Source organism: Saccopteryx leptura, chromosome 1, assembly GCF_036850995.1.
Source record: "Saccopteryx leptura isolate mSacLep1 chromosome 1, mSacLep1_pri_phased_curated, whole genome shotgun sequence".
NCBI classification, from domain to species: domain Eukaryota; kingdom Metazoa; phylum Chordata; class Mammalia; order Chiroptera; family Emballonuridae; genus Saccopteryx; species Saccopteryx leptura.
The window spans coordinates 340451606-340478808 of record NC_089503.1 but is presented as its reverse complement, the minus strand read 5'-3'; the positions used below and the strand labels follow the sequence as shown (position 1 = coordinate 340478808).

The window sequence follows — 27203 nt, the reverse complement described above, 5'->3', positions numbered from 1 at the left end:
TATATTGGATGAGTGGATGGATGGGTGGTTGGATGGATGAGTGAATGAATATTACTGTCTGCCAGATATAAATCTTAAGTGGAAAAGATCACCATAATTAGAGATATACTGTTTTTAGGATTCCAAATGAACAATGGAAACATTGTAATTCTAGAAACAGCAAGACAAATTGTAATTCCAGGCACTAAGCCACAGTGACTAGTAATTTCATTTGCATAAATAACTAACAACATGATTATTATGACATGTAATGTCTCTTTAATTAAAACAGGCATATTTACAACCTATTGTTGTAAATTGTACAAAGCAATTGTAGATAAATTATATCTGCACATGAAAACCTTCATATCTACTTATTTTCTTTGTTTATTTTTGGCTCTGTAACATCAGGTTTTACTTTTACTCTGACTATTGGCATTTCATACATGTGTGTCATATATTGGTATTTCATATGCTGCTTGCTTCAGGAAAGAACTAAATGATTCCAAATAAATTATATTCAACATTAAAATCTCTCTATATATTTAGACAACTGTTTTGGTTACTATTACAAAATATTGGTTGTTTAACATTTTCAAATAGTTTTTAAATCCGATTGTTTGGGGGAGGCTGGTGTTGCCCACAGAAACAGGTCATTTTTCTTCAATTATTCCTAAAACTTTTTATTTTGTCAGTGGATCTTCTGTAGTTTCTCTGATTGTTCAAAGATGTACATAGTCTTAGTACAACACTCTTCATATTGTGCATACTCTATGCCAGGTACTGAGTGCTTTACATGTTTTTATCATTTAATCTAACAAATCATTGACGTGGGTACCATTGTTGATATAGTCCCCATTTTACCATGTGAGAAAACTGAAGCACTGGATAATAGGTAACTTATCCAAAGTCATACAACTAGTAAGTCATGAAGCTGGGGTTCATACCCCGACACTCTGTGTTTTGGTAATAGGTATTTAAATGAATATCTCTTTTTTACCTTTAACTTTTGTTGCTATTCATTATAAAACATTGCTATATACTTCCTTTAATTTTCAGAGATGTGTTTGAATATTATGTCATAGAACAGTCTATCATTTTCATGTTAATACGGTGACTTTCTATATTACATAATTATCATTTAGAATCATGGCTTTAAGCTGCACACATATATATGTTATAAGTGGGCCACTAGTTAATTGTTATCTGGTTTAGTTTTCTAACTATTAAGGAATGGGAAATATGATAATCTTTGCTCGACTTTTGACTCCAAGACAAGAAGATTCATACAGGCCATTAGTAAGACCATATGACACCTTGTTCTCCAGAAGAGTCAAAGGTTTTTTCCCAGTAATTTTGAAATTTTCTGAGAAACACATGGTATTGAATTCCACACTATAGCTCATGTCAGACTCTGGGTTACCTTGTAACTTATCAAAGTCCTTGTCACCCCAATCAACAGAACCTACAGAGAGAAAATTTTGTCCTTGGGTAGTTTTTCTGATAGCTGGAAAATTTAAATAAAAGACAAGATCAAAATGTAATTGAAGCAACATTTGCTTCACATTTAACTCCAGAGTATTCAATAAAATCCTAAGGACTGTACTAGCCTGTGTGAGGTCAAGCCTGTTGTGAAAGGGAAGAATGACCACTGACTCTTTCTTAGAGCAAAAATTCCTGCCTTCCATTGCACCACTCAACTATAGAGTCAAGATCCTGAGAGCAGCCAGCTTCTTTCATAGATAAATTCCAACATGCCCCAAATGAGCCATGTACTCACAAAACCAAACAATCAGCAGGGACCTCTGGGCCCCTCTAGCCCAGCAGTTCCCAAATGCTCCTGCAGCCAATACTCTATTTGTCTCCTCCCCTTATCTCAGCCATGGCCCATGGGTTGGGAAAAAAATTTTTTCAGCTGAACTGAGTATGTGAAACATAATTACCTATATTTGCCTATGTGTTTCATCTAAGATATATATAAATGTAGATAGTCTAAGCTTCTGATCCAAGGTTTCCACCACCCAATGACTTGAAATTATTTCTAACCTCAAGTAAGGAAATTTAAGATTATCTATGAACTCTTATAAATAAAATTCAGAAATTATCTTAGACCCTGTCTGTTGTTTTAAAGGATGTTTAGGTGTCTAGATGTGGAAAATAATGATATATCATAGAGATATGGTGACCTGCCCCAGACCAGACTGTAATGTAGACCAGAAAGTACAAATACAATGGATCTCAATTCTATCTAACTCAATAATGTACATGCCAAGTCCCTGGGAAGAATATTTGCTCAGAGCTGAGAGATAAACTGCTTAGTCAAAACCTGACACCAGGACCAATTCCATATCAGAAAATGAGAAACAGCATAAAAAATTAGCAGAAATTAGATTTGTTGAGTATAATATGACACTCTGCAAAGAAAAATGAAAATCCAGAACTTTGAGAAAAGCCTAAACTTGACTACAATTGTTCACAAAAAGTGTGTTAGACTGGAATTCAACTAATTCAAGAGGTGAGAAATACTCAGAGTGAGTGTTCATGTCTTCATAAGGGAGGAGAAAGCCCAAGGAAAACAAATTACATCAGTTAAGGCTAACTGGATAGAGATAAGAGAAGCAAAAGAGCCAAGGAAGATAACGTAAGCCCAAAGGGTTAAAGAGTATTAGGAGGGCAAATCTATCAGGAGAGAAAGAATGATGAGAAAAAAATTGGGGCTTCTAGTCAGTGAGCAAGGGCACAAAACTAATCGCAACTCTAAAACTTGTTGAGATGCCAGGCTCATTTTTAAAGTCAGTCCTTTTGAAAAAAAGAAAGAAAGAAAGAAAGAAAGAAATATGATAAATTAAAAAGAAATAAAGATTTTAGGAAAAATGGCACTTACAAAACACACACACACACACACACACACACACACACACACAAGGATCATCAATGTATATCAGCATGCATGAAATTAGATATAAACCAATAAAGAAACAAGTACTAGATTTAGTCAAACAGATTATTACTAGTTTCTATATTAAACTACTTAATTGAATTAAATCTTCTTTTGCATACATACTAATTTTAGACTTAGAAAAAAACTCTAAAGATATTTGATCCAGTCCTTTAAATTTTAGGCAAGTAAATTGTCACTCCCATTTTAGAGATGAAGCAACAGAGGTCACAGAGATAGTTGGAGCTGGAATTGAGATAAAACTGAGGAGCTCTGTACTCTCAGGGAGAGCTTTCAGGATTCCAAGCTGATTGCTACAAAGAACTATTTGTTAGTGGGCCCCCACATGGACCAGTAATAACTACGTTATAGTTTATCGAATGCTCTCAACAATCTTGTGACTTCGTATATAGCCTACTTGTTTTCTTTCTCTCTTTCTCTCTCTTACTTTCTTTTTCTCTCTCTTATTTTCTTTCTCTCTCTCTCTTCCTTCCTTCCTTCCTTCCTTCCTTCCTTCCTTCCTTCCTTCCTTCCTTCCTTCCTTCCTTCCTTCCTTCCTCCCTCCCTCCCTCCCTCCCTCCCTCCCTCCCTCCCTCTCTCTCTCCCTCCTTCCCTTTATTCTTTTTTTTTTCTTTCTTTCTTTCTTTCTTTCTTTCTTTCTTTCTTTCTTTCTTTCTTTCTTTCTTTCTTTCTTCTTTTGTGAGAGAGACAGAGAAAGTGACAGACAGGAAGGGAGAGAAATGAGAAGCATCAACTGGTAGTTGTGGCACCTTAGTTGTTCATTGATTGCTTTCGCATATGTGCCTTGACTGGGGTGGGGGGTTTCAGCTAAGCCAATGACCCCTTGCTCAAGCCAGCGACCTTGGACTTCAAGTCAGCAACCATGGGGTTATGTCCATGATCCCATGCTCAAGCCAGTGACCCCACACTCAAACTGGTGAGCCTGCGCTCAAGCTGGCAACCTTGAACCTGGGTCCACAGCTTCCCAGGTCAATGCTCTATCCACTGCACCACTGCCTGGTCAGGCATATAGCCTACTTCTTTATAGAGGAGGAAACTAAGAACTAAAGAGAATGGATTATTTTTCAACTTTGCAGTTGGTATATAAATATATGTTAGCATTTCCTGAACCTGTCTTGAATTAATTTAAGTATCTTAGTATCCATAGATATTAAGTTCCTTGAAATTTTATTTAAAGTCTAAGAAGACAAATGAAAACAGTAAATCACCACACTAAATTTCAAATATGAATCAATAAGCCCAACTTTTCAGAAATACATCTATTTCCAACAAAGTAAGGCTGTTCTATGGAAACTAGAATCAGAGAGTGTGAGACTTTGGTTCTATACTCTCTGGGGAGAGTATCACCTGTGTTATAGGCATGATAGTGACCCAGTTGGGGAAGGAGACAGAGAGATCACCTTTACTGAGTATGGAGCAAGAAGTTAACCAGGGTGTTTTCTTCACAATCAGTGGATAGGGTGTCAGCCTGGGACGCTGAGCACCTTGTTTCGAAACCCTGAGGTCATCGGCTTGAGTGTGGGTTCACCAGCTTGAGCACAGGGTCGCCAGCTTGAGCATGGGATTATAGACATGACCCCATGGTCACTGGCTTGGGCCCAAGGTTGCTGGCTTGAGCAACGGGTCACTGGCTCAGCTGGAGGCCGCCCCCTAGTCAAGGCACATATGAGAAAGCAGTACATTAACAATTAAGAGACCGCAACTATGAGTTGATGCTTCTCATCTCTCTCCCTTCCTGTCTGTCTGCCTCTGTTTCTCTCTCTCTCTCTCTCTCTCTCTCTCTCTCGCTAAAAAAAAAAAAAAAAAATTTCCTTCTGCTTCTCAGAACTTTGGAGAATGAAGCACCATGAACCCATTGAATACTTATGTAATCCTGTGTGTTTGGCATGTGCCAAGCTCCATGCCAGTGAAATTCAAACACTTTCAACCAAAAAGTTGCCAGCAGCCCTGGCCGGTTGGCTCAGTGGTAGAGCGTCAGCCTGGCGTGCAGAAGTACCGGGTTCGATTCCCAGCCAGGGCACACAGGAGAAGCGCCCATCTGCTTCTCCACCCTCCCCCTCTCCTTCCTCTCTGTCTCTCTCTTCCCCTCCCAGAGCCCAGGCTCCACTGGAGCAAGGATGGCCCGGGCGCTGGGGATGGCTCCTTGGCCTCTGCCCCAGGCGCTAGAGTGGCTCTGGTCGCAACAGAGCGACGCCCCGGAGGGGCAGAGCATCGCCCCCTGGTGGACAGAGCGTCGCCCCTTGGTGGGCGTGCTGGGTGGATCCCGGTCGGGTGCATGCGGGAGTCTGTCTGACTGTCTCTCCCCGTTTCCAGCTTCAGAAAAATACAGGAAAAAAAAAAAAGTTTCCAGCAAAAGAAGGAAGAAATTCTGGAAAGTGCTTTTCATGAAGATGTTGCTGAAATTGAAGAAGGAAATTCCTGCCTCTCCCAAAGCCGAAGTAAAAGCTTTGAGGGCAAAGAACGCAGTGCTGAAAGGTGTCCATGGCCATAAAAAAGATTCATAAGTCTCCCTCTTCCCAAAGGCCCGAGACACCCTGGCTCTGAAGGCAGCCTGAATGTCCTTGAAGGAGAAACAAGCTTGACCACTCTGTCATCATCAAGTCCCCCCTGACAGCCACGTCAACCGTGAAGAAGACAGAAGACAGCAGTGCACTTGTGTTCATTGTGGATGTCAAGGCCAACAAACACCAGATTCAATGCTGTGAAGAAGCTCTATGACACTGACGTGGCCAAGGTCAACACCCTGATCAGACAGACCTGATGGAGAGGAGACCTGTGTTCAACTGGCTCCTGACTGTTACGCTTTAGGTGTCGCCAACAAAACTGTAATCATCTAAACTAAGTCTTGCCAGCTAATTCGAAATACAAATAATTTTTACACTGTAAAAAACAAAAGAAGAAGAAAAATGGTCTGGAAAATGATTATGAAAAAATTTATGACTAAGTTTCCAGGTCACTAGAATGCATCAGGCTCCTCAGGGGCTGCTTGAAAGGGATGAGGGAACCTGCAGCCTCCGGGGAATCCCAAACCAGCTGTATAATTTGTCAACACAATGGTGTCATCAGTGGATGAGGTTTAGAATTACTCAGAGAAATAAAAAATGTGCAACTCTGGAGCGTGTAACATTGTTAAAGCTGATTTTCTATCACTGAGGCATTTATGATGACACAAGATGAAAATTTGTTCATTCTCTGAGGCATTCCTCAAAGCCTGTACTGTGGTCCCACTGAGCCAGTTTGAAATCCTCTGAGCCCGTGTTTCCTGTGCCACTCAACCACCAGTCTCTGCTTCTCTGGCCACTGCCTATGCACAGAGTGCTATTGTATCCCGTGCTGACAGCCTAATGGGTTTACAATTTCTTTAAAATTTTTCTAAATGTGACAAAGGAAGCTAGAATTGGGAACACATTCGCCAAATATTGGAATTACTGTTGTTTTGTTCTGTTTGCTTCGTGTGCAATAACCTGCCTGCACTGTCTTCTGTCTTGATGTTCCCTCCCACACAAATTTGGGTTCATTCTAACCTAAGGGGAAAGTGTAAGCAGCTTTTTGATTTAATTTTTTTTCTGGTCTAGTTCAGGTTTGGTCACTGTGGATTGGTCTATGGTTTTTAGTTACTAGGGGCAGAAATACAACAGCATGTGAAAAGTCAACATAGCATATAGATAGTGTTCCCAGAAAGCTTGGGACAATACAGTATATAATTCTCCTTTGAGTAAGCCTATTGATTATTGAATGTAGCTCTCATTCTCAGTGAAAAGCTTTCAGGCAGCATCTCCGTAGCCCAGGGTCTCTGCCCCAGCTGTCCATCAGTAACATTGAAAAATTCCTCTGTGGCCCTGGCCGGTTGGCTCAGCGGTAGAGCGTCGGCCTGGCGTGTGGGGGACCCGGGTTCGATTCCCGGCCAGGGCACATAGGAGAAGTGCCCATTTGCTTCTCCATACCCCCCCCCTTCCTCTCTGTCTCTCTCTTCCCCTCCCGCAGCCAAGGCTCCATTGGAGCAAAGATGGCCCGGGCGCTGGGGATGGCTCCTTGGCCTCTGCCCCAGGCGCTGGAGTGGCTCTGGTCGCGGCAGAGCATCGCCCCCTGGTGGGCAGAGCGTCGCCCCCTGGTGGGCGTGCCGGGTGGATCCCGGTCGGGCGCATGCGGGAGTCTGTCTGACTGTCTCTCCCCGTTTCCAGCTTCTGAAAAGAAAAAAGAAAAAAAAAGAAAAATTCCTCTGTAAAATTTAGTGCGCCTGTAGGCCAGAGACCAAACATATTTCCTTCTTCTTCTTGCCACTCCTATTTAAAACATCAGCTTGTGAGCGCTCGGTCTTCCTCCAGGAAATGTGCCTGTCCTCCCCACTTGGTGCCTCCTGCCTGCACAGTGGCAGATGGCTGAGGTCCGGCTCCTCTGTCCTCATGCAGGCCCGGCTCTTCTTAGCCATTTGCTTTTCTGGAATGTCCCCCCTGACTCAGCCTCATCACTGAGATTGCTGTTATCAGTGCTCAAATACCAGTCACTCCCCTATGAAGTATGAAGAGATACCCCCGCAGTCCCAGCTAGGCAGGGAAACCTGGCATCTCATCAGTTTGGGGGGTTAGAATTTCACTGTCAAGCTCACTATCTACCGGGCCTTCCCAGATAAACAGTGGAGGGGGGCTCACAGCACATACCTTTCACACTCAAAATTTCAGAAGAGAACTCCACCATCGAACGTGAGTGAATCTCATGGAGCCAGGTGGTCACTCAGGTGGTGCCTTGCTCTCCTGGTAATATTTAGGAAAATGTTCTCAGGTTTGATGCTGTGGGCAAATCTATGTGATGCTGTGGCCCTTGTCAATTAATATTCAGGGCTGGGCATTTTACATTTTATGAAAAACCTTATGTACAATTCAAGTTATTTAAAATAGAATGCACATTGGAGGTTTATACACATATAATTCCTATTGCTAAAGTCTCTAGCAGATATTGTGTATCTTATAACACAATAAGTACAAAACATATACTTATCCCTTTTAGAAGTCTAAAATGCCGTTTTAACAATAAAAATAAAAATAAGGAGTCAACATCTGCCATCTCACCAAAATTTATTTTAAACTACTTGCCATAACATTGTAACTAATCCATTGATCTTTTTCCTTTTTGTTAAGTTAAATTGTAGTCTTAGAGTGCTTTCCCAAAAGCAATGACAACAAGCAATTTTTCTTTAAATTGGTCTTATATTTTGACTCTTTCTTTCCCAAAGACTCTCCTGCCACCCACAAAGAGAGTTATGAAATAGAATGGAGGTAGATATTAACATACACATAACATCTGCTTTTCTCTTCGGTGCCTTCCTAGGATCTTAGATAAGATTCTTTTCTGAAATCCTCCCATACCATTGTGCCCTCCATGACTATCCTCCATCTTCTTTAATCAGACAGTTTGTTTTCACCTATAACTGTGTATATTCTTCTCCTTGGCCCTCATCTCATCTTTGCTGAGACTTCTCTTTAGGTTGAAAATCTCCACTTGAGTTTTCTAACAGCTTCTCAGACGTATCAGGTCTAATCCAGTCTCATCATTTTACTGCTTCACCTAGCCTTCTCCTCTTCTGACTTCCTTCTTTCTATTCATAGCTCTTCTATTTTCCTAGGGCCTCCTGTTCAGGTTCTAAACCTTAAAACTATCTTGGTTTTAACATCTCTATTTCACCTCTCATCATTATCACGTTCCTTTTTTTTTTTTTTTCTTTTTTTTTTTTCTTTTTTTTTTGACAGAGACAGAGTTAGAGAGAGGGACAGAAAGGGACAGACAGATAGGAAGGGAGAGAGATGAGAAGCATCAATTCTTTGTTGTGGCACCTTAGTTGTTCATTGATTGTTTTCTCATATGTACCTTGACCAGGGGGCTACAGCAGAGCAAGTGACCCCTTGCTCAGGCCACTGACCTTGGACTCAAGCCAGTTACCTTTGGGCTCAAGCCAGCAACCATGGGGTCATATCTTTGATCCCACACTCAAGCCGGTGACCTCAGGGTTTTGAACCTGGACCTCTGCATCCCAGTATGATGCTCTGTGAAAACAATGTGAAACCACCTGGTCAGGCCCCACATTCCTTTTCATTCTCTGTCCTCGGTGTCCCTCTCATTTTCTCTTTACTTTAGTTCATACTATCTCCAGTCTAGTTAGAAATCCATTCATGATCTCTCTCCTGCCCTACAATAAGTGTTTTCTGGAAGTTCTCCCCATTTCACGGCTCTTACTCCCTCCATTTGACTTGTTACAGTCTCCATTAACTTTCTAACTCCTGGCACTGACTGTGTCCTTTCTCTGTTCAAATGTATTTGGTGTCTCCCAATTTCCTCCAAGGGAAAAAAGGCCCAAGGTCTTATTTTTGACAAATGTGACCTTCTCCAGAATTTTTTCCAATCTGTATAACACTTCATTTTTTATCCCAGTAATCCTTTTTACCTACCTCTTTTTATTATTCTAAAGGAATTCCAAATACTTAAAAATACACAATAATAGTCTTCCAGCTCTGAGCTTTATTTGGCCAATCTTACTGCAACAAAATACTTCTTTCCTTCTCTGCCTATTAAATTTTTACCTAGTCCTCAATAGGCAAATGCCACCTGATTTCTCAGATGAAAGGAAATCTCTCCATCATCCATTCTCCACAGTACTTTGTACTTCCATTATGGTAACACATAGGAAGGGTTTCTTTGTACTGCAGTAATTTATTTGCCCAATTAATCACACCTAGCAATTTGTCAGCTTTACAGTAAGAGCTCCTCTTTGTATATCTCCACTGTGGCCAATACAAAGCCATGACTTTAGCAGAAAATATTTGAGATGAACAAAGGCATCACCCGAACATGCAAATCTCACACACAAGAGCTTTCTGTCTGGTCCTAAAAACCCCACTATTTAAATAAGATAGCACTCTTGCAATATGTACTCTTGTGCTTCCATCTTTTGTCTCCCTCAAATATGTTATAGCCTATGAATAGGAAAAGGATGTGAAGTTAAGAAACATGCTTTTGGCAATCCTAAGTGAGAGAAGCATCTAATTCCTAATCTTAACCATTAAATTTTTGTTTTCCTTCTACTCTGTAGAAGGCAGAACAATGGTTCCCCAAAGATGTTCCCACTCTAATCCCCAGAATCTGTGACTATGTTAGGTGACAGCCAAAAGGGATTTAGCAGAGGCAATAAAGTTTATTAATCAAATGACTTTTTTTATTTTTTGGTCAATTTCTCCATCCCCTCAAAAAACTTTAAAATAAGGAGATTATCCTGGATTATCTGGATGGGCCCAATGTAATCATATAAACCTTGAAATGTGGAAAAAACCATTAGTCAGAGAGATGTGATGGAAGAAGAGGTAAGAGAAAGTCAAAGTGTGAGAAGGATTCAACCCGCCAAGGCTGGCTTTGAGGAGAATGAAAGGTACCACGAGCCAAGGAATGCATAGCCTCTGGAAGCTGGGAACAGTCCTCAGCTGACAGCCAGATTGTAAATCTTCAGTCCTACAATCAAAAGAAACTGAATTCTGCCAACAAGTTGAACGAGTAAGGAAACAGATTCTTCCCTGGAGCCTCCAGAAAGGCACGCAGTCCTGGGAACACCTAGTTTTCTGCCCCGTGAGTTCCAAATCAGACTTCTGACCTAAATGTCTGTGAGGTAATACTACATGTTTGTTGTTCTAAGTCACAAAGTTTGTAGCGATTTGTTACAACAGCAACAGAAAACTAATATACTCTCCAAGTAGCTATTCAGATACACTTGACCTATGCTGGTTTGAATTGGCTAGAACTAAGAACAGAGTGTGTATACTTAATGAATTAGAAACCGAAAGGCATGCTTTGTTAGTTTTGATATGGAATTGCTCCAAAGCATTATAAGTTACGTGGTCTATTCATTCACTCTTTTATTCAATCACTCTTTCCAAAGCATTTTCCAAGTACCCATTGTCTATATTCACATCATAATTTTTCTTGTAGTTTGTAAGTACTCTTGATTCCCTTTCATCACTGGCCGTAACATAGAACCAGAAACATGTCAGGCACTCAATAAATATCTAATGAGTAAGTTTAAGTATGACTTTGTTATTTAAACTCCTTACTTAAAGTTCTTCATCTGTAAGATGTGGATGATAACTCATCTAACTTACAGGGTGGTCTCAGAGACATATGCCTAAGAAATTTCTAGAAAATAGGTCATTACTAATCCCAAAATATCATTTTTTAAATCTATACCCCGATCCCTTTGTGCTGTCCTTTATGTATTCATCATTATGCTTTTCTCTAGGGTCTCTCATTTCACAGAATAACCTTCTTAAATGACTACCATTATCTGGTTACTGTCTTGCTCAAAATTCTCTGAATAGCTCTCCATCACCTTTAGGCTCAAGTCCAAATTCCTCAACTTGGCATGTAGTATCACAACATGCCTACCCGAAGACTCTTCTCCCCCATCACTACTTAGTCCAACCTGTATACCCACCCCCATGCACTCTCCACTCAACTAAGGCTTCTCTTTGGCCCTAAAAAGGCCACATTCAGCCAAATGAAAAACTTTTGGTTCTGCACTACCAGGCCTGCTGTATCCCCATTCTTTCCTTTTCAAATCAGCCCATCCCATAGGGAAAAAAAAAATCTTCATCTTCCTTTTAAGAGCCCTTTCCTAGATATACAGCTCAGGCTAATTCCCCACCCCCAGGTGTTGCCCCTCATCTTATAGTAACCAGCTGGTTCCAGGTCATGATCCTTACTTATTTCACATTTATTGGTATCCCACCGAGGTAGATCATAGAGAAAAGTATTCACGATTTATGATTTTTAATATCTACAGCCCACCCCACCCTGGCAATAGTACTGGGTAAAGAATAAATAATAAAAATTACTAACATATATAGCACTTACTAGGGTGTAGATATTTTTATAAGTGTTCTACAAATTTTAACTCATTTAAAACTCAGAACAAGCCTATAAGGGAGATGTTATTTCTATCTCCATTTTTCAGATGACAAAAGTGAGAAATAGATACTCAATATTTATTTGTTGTGGGAATTAAAATAATATGGAAGAAGTCTATAAAATGTAAAATGATTGAAATCTGCAAAATGATTGATGATTGGAATATAACATGCTTTATTTTAAGGGAAAATTCATACTTGGGAGGTTTGAGTTTTATTTTTACATATTGGAGGGTAATATAGGTCTAACAAATAACAGCACATCAGGAAGACTATGTAACATACATCTTTTAACAATAAATTGAGGTTGAATGCATAATTAATGGCACAAATCCCAAGTACTCTTGAGTGGATTTCAAATTATATCCGTTACAACAAGCTACCCCTCTAAGGCTAATAAAGAGACTGAGTTTCAGTTATGTTTGGCAGAAATGTAAAGTTGAAATCTCTATTTTACTATAATCTGCATTTTACCACGTTCCTCAAACCTTCGCACTGTAGAGTTAGTTATGCGGAAGATTTTTGGTTTTGTTCATTGGTGGTGGTGGTGGTGTTGTCAACTTCATTTTTAAAACTACTGCAGGGAAAGCCCCTGTGGACACTGATGTTCATGATTAAGATTCAGCCCCCTCCAAAGCTAAGCCCTTCCAATCAAGGACTTGAAGAACATTATATAAATTAGGTTAATACATACTAATGAGTCTTGCAAATGCATGTCTGAAACAACCAGGGCCTACAGCAGTTAAAGGACTGGCAGAAAATATACAAAATCCAGCTTTTGGCTCTTTGAACAATGTTTACATTGTTGCCATAAACCAGGTGATAATTCTCAGCTTAGAACTCTACATCAGTTATCTTGCACTTTTTAATGATTTATTCACACTGTGATTAATTTATAAGCTCCTTCTAGCTCATCAGGCGATAACAAAAATAGTCTGTCTCAAAGGCGGTTTAAATAAAGGTCAAGGGAATCTTAGAAATTTAGCTTTACTGAATCAAAGCAGCTGGATAAGCTTTTCCAATAAGGATGACAAAAGTGTTATCTGCAGGCCTAGCCCTTCCGGACACTTTCTATTCTTATCTCCTGTGCCACTCACCATTGGAAGAAACTCAGGACCTGGTTAAGGTCTGTGGCGAAACGTTTTCAATTAAAGATAAACAAAAACCTATTCTTTCCAGCTGGGGATACTTGAATCTCCCTATTTTTCCATGTGAGAAATGAGGCAGAAAGATCCTGTAGTTCTTCTGAAATGTCATGAGTTTTTATTGGGATTGGCAGGTCTCCTCTCTGAAATGCAGACTGCCCGGGCCAGTGGCAGTTCGCTCCCCTCCCTCTTTCCTGGCATCCATCTCATTCTCCAACAGCCATGCAAGGACATACTGATCTCTACAGCTTGCTGGGCAGTGAACCGCAGAGATCTTACCAAGATAAAAGGGATCATCAACTTGCTGATGACGGTCTTCTGCAAACCTTGAAGAAGGGGAAGAAAAGAATAACAAATTGTGAACTAATGAAAACCAACTTAATATTAAAAAGCAGAGAGAATCCTCTTCTTTCATGCAGATAGTTCTGCTTTAGGGACAGATTTGGTCTTCTGTGATCCATAGAAACCTGACAAGTTGGGTTTTGTGGTTTCTTGGTCAGCTTACTGTTGCAAAGTCTTGAAGCTGAGTGTCACAAACCAGCTAGCCAGAATTCATCTATAATTTGTCTTTGGCTAGTTTTTCAATAATTTTGCTGCTCTAGGTATTTCCTCTGTGATGAAGATCCTTCATGAAAAACAGACAGAATGCATTTTAGATCAAATAGGGCACTCAGTCTACTTCTAAAAACAGATTCCAGACCTTGGAATACTATCAGAACAAGTCCTTCAACTGCATGTCATGAAGAGAAGCCAAGAATCCAAGACCAGCCTAGGTAATGGCATGCAACAAGGAAGAGGATGGAAAAGACTCGAAGAGGTTTGTGCTGTAAAAGCCCACACTGTCAGCAGAACATATTGAGACATATTTTCTGCCTGAAACAATAACAATCATAAATGAACTATTGTTAACACAAAATTACCAAATACTGGTAAGAGCTGTCATTTTGGTTTTCTTTAGACATGATAAATTACATTTGCAAATTAATGTCTGATCTGAGATGACATGGAGCAAATGGTAATATTTACATTCTGCACATTATCCTTGTCAGATTAAGCTGCAGTTGGCCCGTGTGGATATAAAGAGGCCTCGGGAGGCTTGTCCGCTAAACCAGCATGTAAATTGTCTCTAAACCATCCACACATCTACATTTATTATCTCCCCAAAACCAGCAACGGCCGTCCCATTTACATGTCAGTTTTGCCAAGTTAAGGTAACTTTACCAGGGGAAAGAACTAGTAAAGAGAAATGTCTCCAACCAAGTACTCCAAAGTATGGTAAGGACCACAAAATATTCAGTAAGAAGTTGTCAAATGTTCAGCAAGCAGTTTAAGAGGAAGGAGAGGCCAAGGAATAAGTGCCCACAATGCAGTGTGTGTCAAGGTCGGACAGATGTCATCCCATGTCATCCTCATGCATTGGTCTCTAATATACCCACTTTATACATGTGGGCATTAAAGCACAAAGATACTGAGTGCTTTTCTAAGTACAATTAGTGAGGACAGGGTTAGTTTTTGAATCAAGGATGACTGACTCTTACACTGTGTTGCTCTGAAGTGGCTTTTACTAGACATGTCTGTCCAGGGTGGCCAGTCCTGAGGTATTGTGAAGAGTGTAGCCTGACGAAGAGAACATCAGGTTTCTATTGCCCATCACAATGTTTCATAGAAGTGCGGTTGAGAGAAAGGATATGGGGAACGGCTGCTAAGGTTCTTCACAGGATACAGAGCCAACAGCAAACTTCCCACCCAACTCCCTCCATTTTCACCATAAAAACTGCAAATGAGGTTCTGGGTGCCCTGTGAAAGTGGCTAAATTTGACTTCATATCAATTCTATCTTCAAAATTAAGCCTCATAGATATGATATGCAAGATGGCATAAGAAAAAGTGGTTGCCTTTCTTGATCCCGACATTTGTGGGGGAAAGAGTATAGAAGGTAGCAGAAACACCCAATGCAGCACATTGGGTTTCCTTCAGACAAAGAAAACCTTACGATTAGTTTGGCCACTTTCGGAAAGCCAACTCTAAAATTGCTCACTAAAATGAAGTTGTTAATATGTGGATCTCATTATGATCCTGATTTAAACCAACCAATTGAAAAAAGACATTTTAAGAATTTTAATTATGAACCAGGTACTAGATGACATCAATGAATTATTGTTATAATGACACTAGTTACATAAGAAAATGCCCATTTTTAAGAAGATGTGCTGAACATATGTAAGGATGAAACAACATTGGAGGTGGAATTTGTTTTCAAATACTTTAGTAAAATAAAACAAGACAAAAACGATCAAAAGAAACAAGTAAAATATAAAAATCTTGATAATTCTTGGATTTGAATAATGAGTCTAAGGGGTTTATTATATAATTCTCATTACACATATATGTTTATAACAGCTCATCAATTTTTAAAACGAAAGTCTTGTGAAAATTAATAAAAGAAAACTCAAATAAGACTGTAGTCAGGGGGACCTGTAATGGGTCTCTCATGCCTATTATTCAACATCAGTTGTCCCAATCAGGAAGAGATAGTTCCTCACCATTCCAACAGGAAGATGTTTTCTACTCTACTAACCAAACAAGAGGAATACTTTCTCCTTCCCCTGCAATGGCCCATCCAATGAGAGACTGTCAACCCAACCAATGATAAATCACTATACTTTGAATTCCCCATTTCTCCCAATGGACTCTTTGTTTATCACAGCTCCTCCTAACTTCCCCTTTCCTCTACAAAGGAGCATTCCTCTCCTTTGTTATCTGCACTTGACTATGGCTTTGCCATAGCTCTCATGTCCTGCATTGCCATTCTCAGCTATTCCTGAATAAACCCATTTTGGCTTATTTTTAAAGTCAACAGTATTTTGATATACAGATTTGTCATTTAAAACACATTTAAAAAGCAGTATGTTTTAAAACATATTTAAATCTTAGATTTCACCCAGTTCGCTTAGTCAGAGTAATCAATGGACAGCCTTGAGAAAGCCTGCAGCAAGATTCTGGGGTCTGTCAGTATCTTGTGCTTGTTCCTGAACAAGAAAACTTAGAGAAGTTGCCACTAGAACACAAAGAAGGAAGTGTTAAAATTGTCAGTTTAAATAAGACATGTCTAATGTGGTGCTCAGGGAAAGAGGTCTGTAACTACAGAAGAGAGTGGTGTTGCTATAAATCATACTTCAGCATCTGCCTTTGCTGTGGGAAGCTCCTGCTTCACAGTATGCCTTCCACTGGGACAATTTCCAGTCAAAGCCAGGACACTAGCCTGCTTTGCTTATGGAGAGATTTTCACATGCTCCAGAGCGGTCACAGAAGGTACCTGGGGAAAAGGGAGCATGAGCTGAGAAATGGACTCTCTGGGACAAAAGTCACACTTGCTATCCTATCTTGTCGATAGCATCCATGTTACTCAGGGAGCAGCCTGCATCTGGGCTTCCTGGAGCCTGGGGTCTGGAGCCTGCTCTCCAAAGGCAGCAAAGGACAAAGGGGTGCTAGCAGCAGCTTCAGACACCAACACATCATGTCTTCAAGACATTGGAGGATTTTCTTTCTGAAAGAAGATGTCATTTTAGAAGAAATCAATGAAATATCTCTTCACTTCAGTGCTAGGAAAAGTTGTGTAAATCAGTTATTGAGAAGATGTGGATGAAGTGGGCATGCAATGAAGACCACACTGTGACAAGGACTTTTGACAACACAGGTGTTTTTCAAAGTGAGGCCAGAAGGCATTATCAGCTTCACTTGGAGTACTTCTTAAAACTGCAGCTTCTCGGCCCTGGCCGGTTGGCTCAGTGCTAGAGCGTCGGCCTGGCGTGCAGAGGTTCCGGGTTCGATTCCCGGCCAGGGTACACAGGAGAGGCGCCCATCTGCTTCTCCACCCCCCCCCTCCTTCCTCTTTTCCCCTCCCGCAGCGAGGCTCCACTGGAGCAAGGATGGCCCTGTCGCTGGGGATGGCTCCTTGGCCTCTGCCCCAGGCGCTGGAGTGGCTCTGGTCCTGACAGAGCGACGCCCTGGAGGGGCAGAGCATCGCCCCCTGGTGGGCAGAGCGTTGCCCCCTGGTGGGCGTGCCGGGTGGATCCCGGTCGGGCCCATGCGGGAGTCTGTCTGACTGTCTATCTCCGTTTCCAGCTTCAGAAAAATACAAAAAACAAACAAACAAACAAACAAAAAACTGCAGCTTCTCCGACATGGCCCCGGAGTATCAGAATTTTGGGGAGCAAGATTCAGGAAGCTGCATTTTAAATGAGCCTCCCCAGTTTGCCTGCAAAGTAAAGCTTGAAAAATGCAGTTTGTCCTCTTTGCTTGACCTATTTGTTCACTTCCAATGTCCAGTCATTGTTGCCATTCCCCTGAGGTCGGGTCCCTGAGCTTCCTTTTCCAGCTTTGTAATGTCTGCTCCCTACACTTTCCCATAAACTGGACCCAGAAGGCTGGACTTCATTTAATTTTTCACCCAGTTTCTGCTCCTTCTCTGAGCTCCCGTAGCACCTACTTTCCTCAAGCGCAACTTATCACGTTGTATTGGAATTGTACGGTTCCTTCTGACTCATTGATTTCCTTCCTGAAGGGATAGCTGGGTACAGGGTAGGCATTCGATTGTTGCTCATCAAATGAGAAAATGAGTGATTATTTCAGACTCCTAATTCTTACACTTTAATGTTGATTATGTAAATGTCCTTTACTGTTTATGAGAAAGGAATGCATTCTAGCCATTTCACCTACCACCTTCCTCCCTTGTCATCTCTGCAATTTGGATAATGACTGAGCAACCAGCGAGAAAAGATATCTGATTGTTCTAGCTTGGGCCATGTGATTACAGCTTGGTTATTTTCCCACCAAGAGGACCCAAAAGGGAAGGGAGGCTATTCCCCAAAATGAAATCATCAGGCTGTGGGAAGGGCAATAAATGATAGGGGGCAAAAATATCAATGAATATCATTAAAGGGTCTTAATCTGGACTTGATCACTAAATTCATTTGGAAGTTTTTGTACACACATGGACACAGTTTTCTTTAGATTCTAAAGAAGGTCCAAGCCACAAAATGGCTATGATGATTACAAAGCATTGCATGTGAGACCATTTTTCTCCAAAACCCAAGTGTTTTGGAAACCAATCATCTTAAAACTCTGCAGGAAATCTTTGCACTTAGTTTTCCATTCTTCTGTACTTTAGAAAAGGATATTTAAAATTTATCTGGAAGTTAGAAAAAAAGAAGAGTCTTCATTTTAGAACTGTGTCTATTGACATATTGATAACAAACTCCTCAGAGTTGGGCAGATAAATGTCATCTGGGATGTGGAGCAAGGCACCTAATCATCCTTCATCCCCTGGGACTTGCTTGCCTGGCAGAGCCCAACACTGAGTGAGTTCAGTCATCTGCCTTCCCTGGGAACCTGTGGCCCAACACAGAGGAGTTCTTAGGGAAAATAGAGATGTTCACGAGCACTGGCCCTTCTAAGCTCTTCTGCCATCACTATCTTGGATTAGCTTACTCTGCCTTCTCCATAGTCACTACTTAAAACCTCCTCACTCTTCAAGCTTCTACTACTTATTCCTTATTTTCAACCATCTGATAAAAATTCTTTTATTTTCAATGTATTATTATATATTTGAGCCTATAGGCAGGATAGAACCCTACCACTATCCCTGGACAGAATCAACAGGTCAGCACACAACACAGTTCTCTTTTGTGATTCCCTGCTGCAGAAGGAAGGGGCATGGGAAGAGGGAAACTCATTTTCTAAATGGTCCATCAAACATTTTAGATAAAAACAGTGCTGCTACAATAAAGAAGTATAATTTATCAATCTTGATACAAATATCTCTAAAGAATACCCAACTCCATTTATTCTCATTTAAAAGTCATTAAGAGACCTTTAGAATTATTTAAAATCTTGCTTATGTATCAATTTTCCATGTCCTTGGGACATAAATCAGTTCCTCAGAGCCTGATCACAACCACAGAAATAACAAAAGGAAGTCCTTCCCATTGCAAAGCTGAGGACCAGGTTCTAGATCTGAGATGGCTCCCAAATTATGGGACACCCTGTGAGGCTTGGCCTAAACCAATCAACTAATCTTACCTATTTTTATTACAACCATTGGGCAGTGTTTCCAATGATCACTTTTAGGAATGGTCTGACTTAGAACATCAAATTTCTCTTCCTAAAGAGTAATACAAATACATTAACCTCCCTTCTTCTGTACTGATTACTACATATAAGGAAAGCACCATGTTATTTCTTTTATTTTTCTTTGCCGTTTCTAGTGGAGGTGATGAATGTCTCCTCATTCTGAGTGTAATTCTGAAGTCCATAGGAAGAGGTTGAAATTAGTGGGAGTTTCAAATTCACACGCATGATAGATAGCCTTACTGCCTTGCCTTTCAGAATCCTCACAAAATACTGTTTCTAAACCGACACTTGATTTAAATTCAGAGTCGTCTCTCCAGAGCATCTTCCCAGAAACTCCTCTACCACTTGCTGCTGCATTCAGTAATTGTAATACTGACTGCAAGCAGCCTTATAATGACTGCTGACCTGTTGGGAATAGGGGGCTGTATTTTGATCATCTTTGTAACTGTAGCATGTGGAATAATGGCATATTAATATCTTCTGCTGAATAAGTGAATGAAGTGTATTATACCTCAGTGAAGGTGACAAGGGAGTGCTCAGGATGGATTTTTGAGGTCTCTTATATTTTGATTTTAATATAAAATGGTAACTGTAATGAACAAAAGCTCTGACTCCATTTTGGAGGTGAATGGAATGACAATATAAAAAAATAAAAGTATACCATTAACACATAACTACTCAAATCAGTATTTGCTTACTGTAACTGTCACATTTAGTAACAACAGCATCTTTACAAGTTTATACATGTGCCATCGAGCTTTTCCGTCTCCAGAAAAAAACATAGTCCGTCTCAATGTCTTCTCAAGAATTTTCCAAATCTGTTGTGGTGGTTTTGTACTGGGTCAACTTAGCTCTAAGCTGGAGCTACAATTCCCAAAATTCCTGTGCTGTATGACTCCCAGTTAAGGAAGGGCTGCAAGAGAAATTTGCACAAGATATAGAACATGAAATTGAAACAGGTGCTACCCATGGCGGTTGGTGCAGAGCCCCCGGTGCTGCTGCAGCCTGCACCTGTTGTCCCCCATCCCCACCCCGTGTGCTTGCTCACAGGGATGCAGTCAGGCCTGCAGCTCCTCCTGCTGGAGCTCCTCCAGCTTCTCCAAGTACTGGGCCCTCTGCCTATGCAATTTATGGTGAAGGCACTGGCTTCTTTTCCTAGTCTCCCAGGTGTTCAGACTGGAGGTGGTGAGACACAGGTGCTGGTTCCAATTTGTCTAAGTAGGATCCAGTGTGTCCTGACAGGTTCCAGGGCATCCTTACTCTCCTTCAGTTGATGTCTGGGTTTTTATTCCAATAGCTGGAGCCACTGGCTTGCAGTGACTGCAGGCCCATACCAGATATGGAGGAAATTGTCTTCCATAGAATTCTTCACCAACTCCTATTACAATGTCAGATCTAATCTCGATAATATACCCCTTATTCTATATCACTCAGAGTTGTCTTACATCCCTGATAAAATCAAAACTGATACACTTGTACAGGGCACCACCTAGCCCTGCCCCAGGCATTCTGTATAAAATATACAGGTTAAAGCAGAGGAGAATCAGAAGATAGTCTGGCAAGACCATATGATTTATCATGAGGTGTTGGCTAATTAGAAATTAATAGAGTTATTTCTTTTTTTTATTTTTATTTTTATTTTTTGTATTTTTCTGAAGCTGGAAACGGGGAGAGACAGTCAGACAGACTTCCACATGCGCCCTACCAGGATCCACCCAGCACGCCCACCAGGGGGCGATGCTCTGCCCACCAGGGGGTGATGCTCTGCCCCTCTGGGGCGTCGCTCTGTTGTGACCAGAGCCACTCTAGCGCCTGGGGCAGAAGCCAAGGAGCCATCCCCAGCGCCTGGGCCATCTTTGCTCCAATGGAGCCTCGGCTGAGAAAGGGGAAGAGAGAGACAGAGAGGAAGGAGAGGGGGAGGGGTGGAGAAGCAGATGGACGCCTCTCCTGTGTGCCCTGGCCGGGAATCGAACCCGGGACTTATGCACGCCAGGCCGACGCTCTACCACTGAGCCAACCGGCCAGGGCCAATAGAGTTATTTCAATTTCATAAATTGCTTATAGGGCTGCAGCATTATACACCCCTTGCGATGCCTGTGGGATTGTTCTGTGAACAGCTTACTCAGCTGTCAGTAGCAGCCCTGGCAGAGAGGAATGTTGTAAAAGGTTCTTCTTCATATAAAATAGCCATTTTAAATTTGTAACCAATAACTGATCCATTCAGATGGAATCATCCTTGACTCAGTCCGGATGCAATTTAGAGTAATCCAGTGTAAGATAGCTTGTCACTGGAAATACAAATAGAAAAACATAATGCACTTGAAGGGTTTTTAAGTCATTAAAAGCAGAATAAATTAATTGCATAAGCCAATAAATTAGGTTTCTAATAACCGATTTTCTGGAAATTAATTCAAGTGATTTGGGATTTGTTCTATTTTCCTATTCTTTTTTTTTTTTTTTTTTTGTATTTTTTTTTCTGAAGCTGGAAACAGGGAGAGACAGTCAGACAGACTCCTGCATGCGCCCGACCGGGATCCACCCGGCACGCCCACCAGGGGCGACGCTCTGCCCAACCGGGGGGGGGGGGCGATGCTCTGCCCATCCGGGGCGTCGCTCTGCCGCGACCAGAGCCACTCTAGCGCCTGGGGCAGAGGCCAAGGAGACATCCCCAGCGCCCAGGCCTTCTTTGCTCCAATGGAGCCTTGGCTGCGGGAGGGGAAGAGAGAGACAGAGAGGAAGGAAGGGGGGGGTGGAGAAGCAAAAGGCGCTTCTCCTATGTGCCCTAGCTGGGAATCGAACCCAGGTCCCCCGCACGCCAGGCCGACGCTCTACCGCTGAGCCAACCGGCCAGGGCTATTTTCCTATTCTAAAGCCACTCAAATGTTAATTGGCAAACCTAAAGAGTTACCCAGTAAATGGATCAATAATCATCCTCTCTGTCATCATAAGCAATAAAAATAATTTTATAAAAATAAAGGCAAGACTAAAACAAAGAGCCAAACCATAAGGCAAAACACAAATTAAAAACCACCACGAAAGACCTTTGAAACACAAGCTCAAAGCGCCCTTTCTCTACTTGGGAGATACATGTCCTCACATATTAAGAGGTCACTGATTCTCCTTTCTAATTCCATCTATCCTTCAAACTCCCATTACTATTAGACATCATCTTCTAGTCTCTCTCTCTAAGACCTGGAACTAACTCTTATAACTTTCTGTTAACAACATGCCTTGTGCATGGTAGGTGCCTAATAAACATTTTCTATGAAGATGAGGATCTTGTGTCTCCCTGGGCCACAGTTCTACATTCCATGCATGATGGAGGTAGTATGGATAGTAAACAGAGAACATTGGAGTTGCAGTTCCTTTTAGAGCTAGCCCTTCTATTTGCATAAATTTGTACTTTCTGAGGGCCTCTGTTTTTCCTTTTTCCTTGGATAATGCCTAATGTTCTTTAGCACAGGGAACACAGTGCTCCCACAAAGAAATCTACCACACTAGACTTTTCCACATCCAATGCAAAAGAGAGCTGGCACTGGGTTTGTTTCGCTTGAGTGGAGAAACACCTGCCAGGACTGATCAACAGAGACCTTCAGAGCAGTGCTAAATCATTGTGAAGGCGCTTCCTAGAAACCACGTCTGAGGTCAGATGCTTATTTGTGTCCTGCCTTCTTTCTCAGTCAATTAATAAATCTGATCCTGCCTTCAGTTAGAGACACATAACTATAGCAACTGGCTTCTGAAAAGTACCTGGCTGGGTCTACCAGGTGCCTGCTAGCACTGATTCACTGGCCCTCTAGTATGTTGATGAGACTTGTAAAGTTGATCACAAGACACTCTATTATTGGGCCTAAATTCTCAGAAAGAGTTGAAATAGTTTCAGAGAGAAGAAGCTTTGTTTGTAGATCAGAACAACCAATAGATGGATCCCTGCTGGCCCAAGAGCTCCAAGTAATCTTAGCCCAAGTAGCTGCCAAAGAGAAACTCTGAGAAAAATGATTTCCAGGAAGAGAGGAAGAGTATCAAGGGCGTTTTGGAATAGTCTCAAGTAATTTCACACGAATATTAAGCCTCAACTATTTTTAATCAAGCAAAATGCTTGGACTTTATTTATTTTCCTACACAGTAACAACTCAGGGTATATTACAGCAACAGAAGATTTTGTATATGAGGGATAGCTACCACCTCAGCTCTGAGGATGTAAAACCATTAGGCCTAATACACTTGCGTGGTCACCTCATCTTGGGTGGTGAAAAATCATAGAAAATTGTATCCAAAAGAGCTTTGAATACCAGAGCTTTATGAAAGAGATCAGTTCATTATTCCCTTGATACTTTTTTTTCCACATACAAAAAAATACCTTAGTACATAAGTTACAAGGACCTCTGGCTGATAAATGATTTATACTAAAAACACTGAACATACTCAGGAGAGAGCAATACATGCTATTTCCTCAACTCAGAATTTGGACCCATTCCAGGCATTTTCTCTGAATCAGGCCCAAGGATCCCCATCTGGGGTACTAGCAAACTGATGAGATCTTCTGCCTCATAAAAATCCTATAACCTTACCAAAGCGAAAGAGGCTGGCCTACTCTTAAAGTCTCTGGATAAGTTACTTATATGTTTCTCTGATTTAGTTGAAAATGTAAGGTTCCTTTTCCACTTTCATACATTTTGAGTGTGTATTTCCACATCACCTCTGACATTAAACCTCACACTCCACATCTGCTGCTGCCAGAATCTACAAAGTCTAACTGGACCTTCTGAGATAGGTTGGTGACATGTGTTTAGATTCCGGGCTTGTGTGAGCCAGACCCGCTGATGCAATCAGCTATTTACCCAGTAGTGCTTGCACAGAGACGTTGCCTTGCTAAATGCTCTGCAGGTACCTACCTGCCCATGGGTGGGAATGCACCCCAGCCCCAGATGCTCACACATACTCCCTTGAATAATGAGAAGTTACTATATTTAAATTAAAATAAAGGAAGAAAATTTACTAGTAGAAGCTCAAACTCCTGGTCTATTTTCACAAAATTGCAAGGTTGGAAGATTCAACAGGTCATTCTGTTCATCCCCTGCCTCTGGCAAGCTCTTCATCTAACAATACCTGGTAGATGGTAGACTAATCTAGGTTTAAAAGGATGCAGACATTTTTCACCCCCATCTTGGCAATGCTTTGAACCTGCCCAAATGTACTTTGCTCTGACTCTGCTGGACCTATTAAAGTCCATTTCTTCCTTTTCCATTTTCACTGGAGCTGATAATAGCAACAACCAGAGAACATCTTTTCTTTTCACTTTTCTCTTAGGGCGTAGTCTCATTCACTTCCAAGTATAAATGCCAGACCAAAGAGGCACTCCTCTCTGGTATCTACTCTGGTGAAATTAAATGAATAATGGAGTTATCCATTTTATATCAAATTAGGTCTCCCACCACCACAATACCACAGCTCAATAAATAATGGTGCAATAAAGATAAAACCTGGAGGTATTAGTCATTTAATATTGCCTATACAATATTTTTGAACACAGAACACAACTTAGTCTAAATCAAACAGTAAAACAAGTGTGTAATATCTGTTTGGAGGTGAGGGAGTGATCCTTATTTTAAAATAATGTCTTAATTATTTTTAATGGGAAAATTTAATAACCAAACATGCTAAAAATAAACGTTTCAGAATCTCATTACACAGACATAACCACTAACATTGTATGTTTCTTTCTAGATTATATATATATATATATTGTATTTTTTCTGAAGTTAGAAGTAGGGAGACAGTCAGACAGGATCCACCCAGCATGCCCACCAGGGGGCAATGCTCTGCCCATCTGGGGCGTTGCTCCTTTGTGGCTGGATTCTTTCTAGCACCTGAGGCAGAGGCCATGGAGCCATCCTCAGCACCCAGGCCAACTTTTTGCTCCAGTGGAACCTTAGCTGCAGTAGGGGAAGAGAGAGATAAAGAGGAAGGAGAGGGGGAAGGGTGGAGAAGCATTTGGGCACTTCTCCTGTGTGCCCTGAATGGGAATTGAACTCTGGACTTCCACACACCGGGCCAATACTCTACTGCTAAACCAACTGCCACGGCCCCAGATTTTATATTTTTAACAACTTTGTTCATTTTTGCACACCCTGCTGCTAAGTGAAAAGACATTAAATTACAAAAAATATTTTCATTAATTTTAATGGGAAAAATGATATGTTCCATCCATAGCAAAATAGATCAAATGAATGACAAAATGAACTCTATAAATAACAATAATTTGAAATTAAATAAATACAGTTTGAACATAAAACATAGGGTAATGAAGGTTTATTGGACTCACCGAAGGAAAAAGAGAAGCCTTGACTATATAGGTGGGGAGGTTGAAACTAAGTTCAAAGGAGACTTTCACAAAAGGCAACAACTTTTTTCATACATTGTTATCTTGTTTGATGCAGACAAAAACACTCTCGATGTTGCTGGCTTAAATAACGAAAATTTATCCTTTCTCATGATTCTGTAGGCTAACTACACTTTTTTTTCTACTCCAGGCCAGTAAGGCTGATTCCTGCCGTTAGTTAGGGACTCAGCTGGAACTGGTTGGTCTAAGAATTGCAGTGGGTGAACTTTTTCTGTAAAGGACCACATAGGAAACCCTTTTAGGCTTTGCAGGTCATGTTGTCTCCATTGCAACTACTCAACTCTCCTGCTGTACTATGAAAACAGCCAGCACAACATACTGTATAAACATATGGGTGTGGCTGTGTCCTTGCCTACTTCTGGTCTAGGTTTGGCCTCATCCTTTGTGGATGATGGAAAGTTTGAACAAATTTGAATGGTTACTGTAACAAACTACCACATTGCACCAAAAATGTTATAGAACAGAAACACATCTTTAGAACAAATTAAGTGTTAAACACAGGAGGGCTTTAAGACACATGGAAATGGCTCACATGCACAATGGACGGCAGAATCACAGAAGATACTCCTTTTTTGTCCCTTCCATTTGATCTACGTTTGCAAAGCAAAACATTTTGGGTTCATCAACCTAGGGCAATTCAAATTTGTTCCATCTGACACCTCTGATTAAAAACTGTTGTTAAGTGAATTGGTAAATGGGTCTTTGCTTGAAATTATAATGACAATACATGGGTCCTTGTAGCATGTTTATATAGTGGGCTTTGGAGGTAAAAGAGATGTTATATTGAGGAAAAAATTGACTGAAAAGTGGACAAGCCTTATAACAAAACTATTTTCAGCCTAAGGTTCACTAGCAATTGTTATATGAGTTCAGTCTAGGTATATTAAATATTTGTATGATTTCTAATAAAAAAATAGGAGAAATAAGTTTTATTTTAGTAAAACTTACAAAATACCTATTCTAAAGATGACATGAAATTAATTGGTTTCAACTTGGTCCTGAAGGGCTTTTCTGGTGGAGCTCAGGATAAGAACATAGCATAAAACCCTGAGTTATTATATTATGAAAGTCAGCATTGGCTCACCTCTACCCATTGACCTCTTACTGGCTTTCACAACTCCATAGTTTTGTGACAACATGGCTTTAATTTATAAAAAGTGTCTTGTCGTGGTTCTATTTTTCAGGAATCTCTCTCTACATGGAACACTAACACTAAAATGAATGATGCCAAATTCTAATGCCTTACAATATGCCTAGTGCTGTTTTTTTGTGAAACGCAGAAGTATTTATATATTTCAGTGTAAGTAGAAGCACATTGAATTTTTTCGCACTTGAGTTTACTTTTTGAGGGATTAAAAAATCGGCTTTGTTTATATGACAGTAAGGCTCCAAAATTGATGACAGACCAAATGAGTCTACGACAGATATTCTCTCCTAAACTAGGCATAAAATTAAAATATCTGTTAGAGAATAAAATACGCTACCTACACGGAAACTCTGAAAAAACTTCCAGATAAACTAAGCCACTATTTATGGCTCTGAGAACTTGGTTAAATACAGAATAGAAAAGACATTAACCCTAACCTCAAGGGCCTTACTTCATGGGTGGGGTCAGACAGGCAAACAGCACATGGGCCAATAAAC

The 27203-nt window shown here is 40.8% G+C and overlaps 1 pseudogene; it reads left to right on the top strand.

Annotated features, from left to right (window-relative positions):
- Positions 1 to 5322: 5322 nt before the first annotated feature.
- Positions 5323 to 5775, top strand: LOC136389507 (large ribosomal subunit protein uL23 pseudogene; annotated as a pseudogene).
- Positions 5776 to 27203: the final 21428 nt, after the last annotated feature.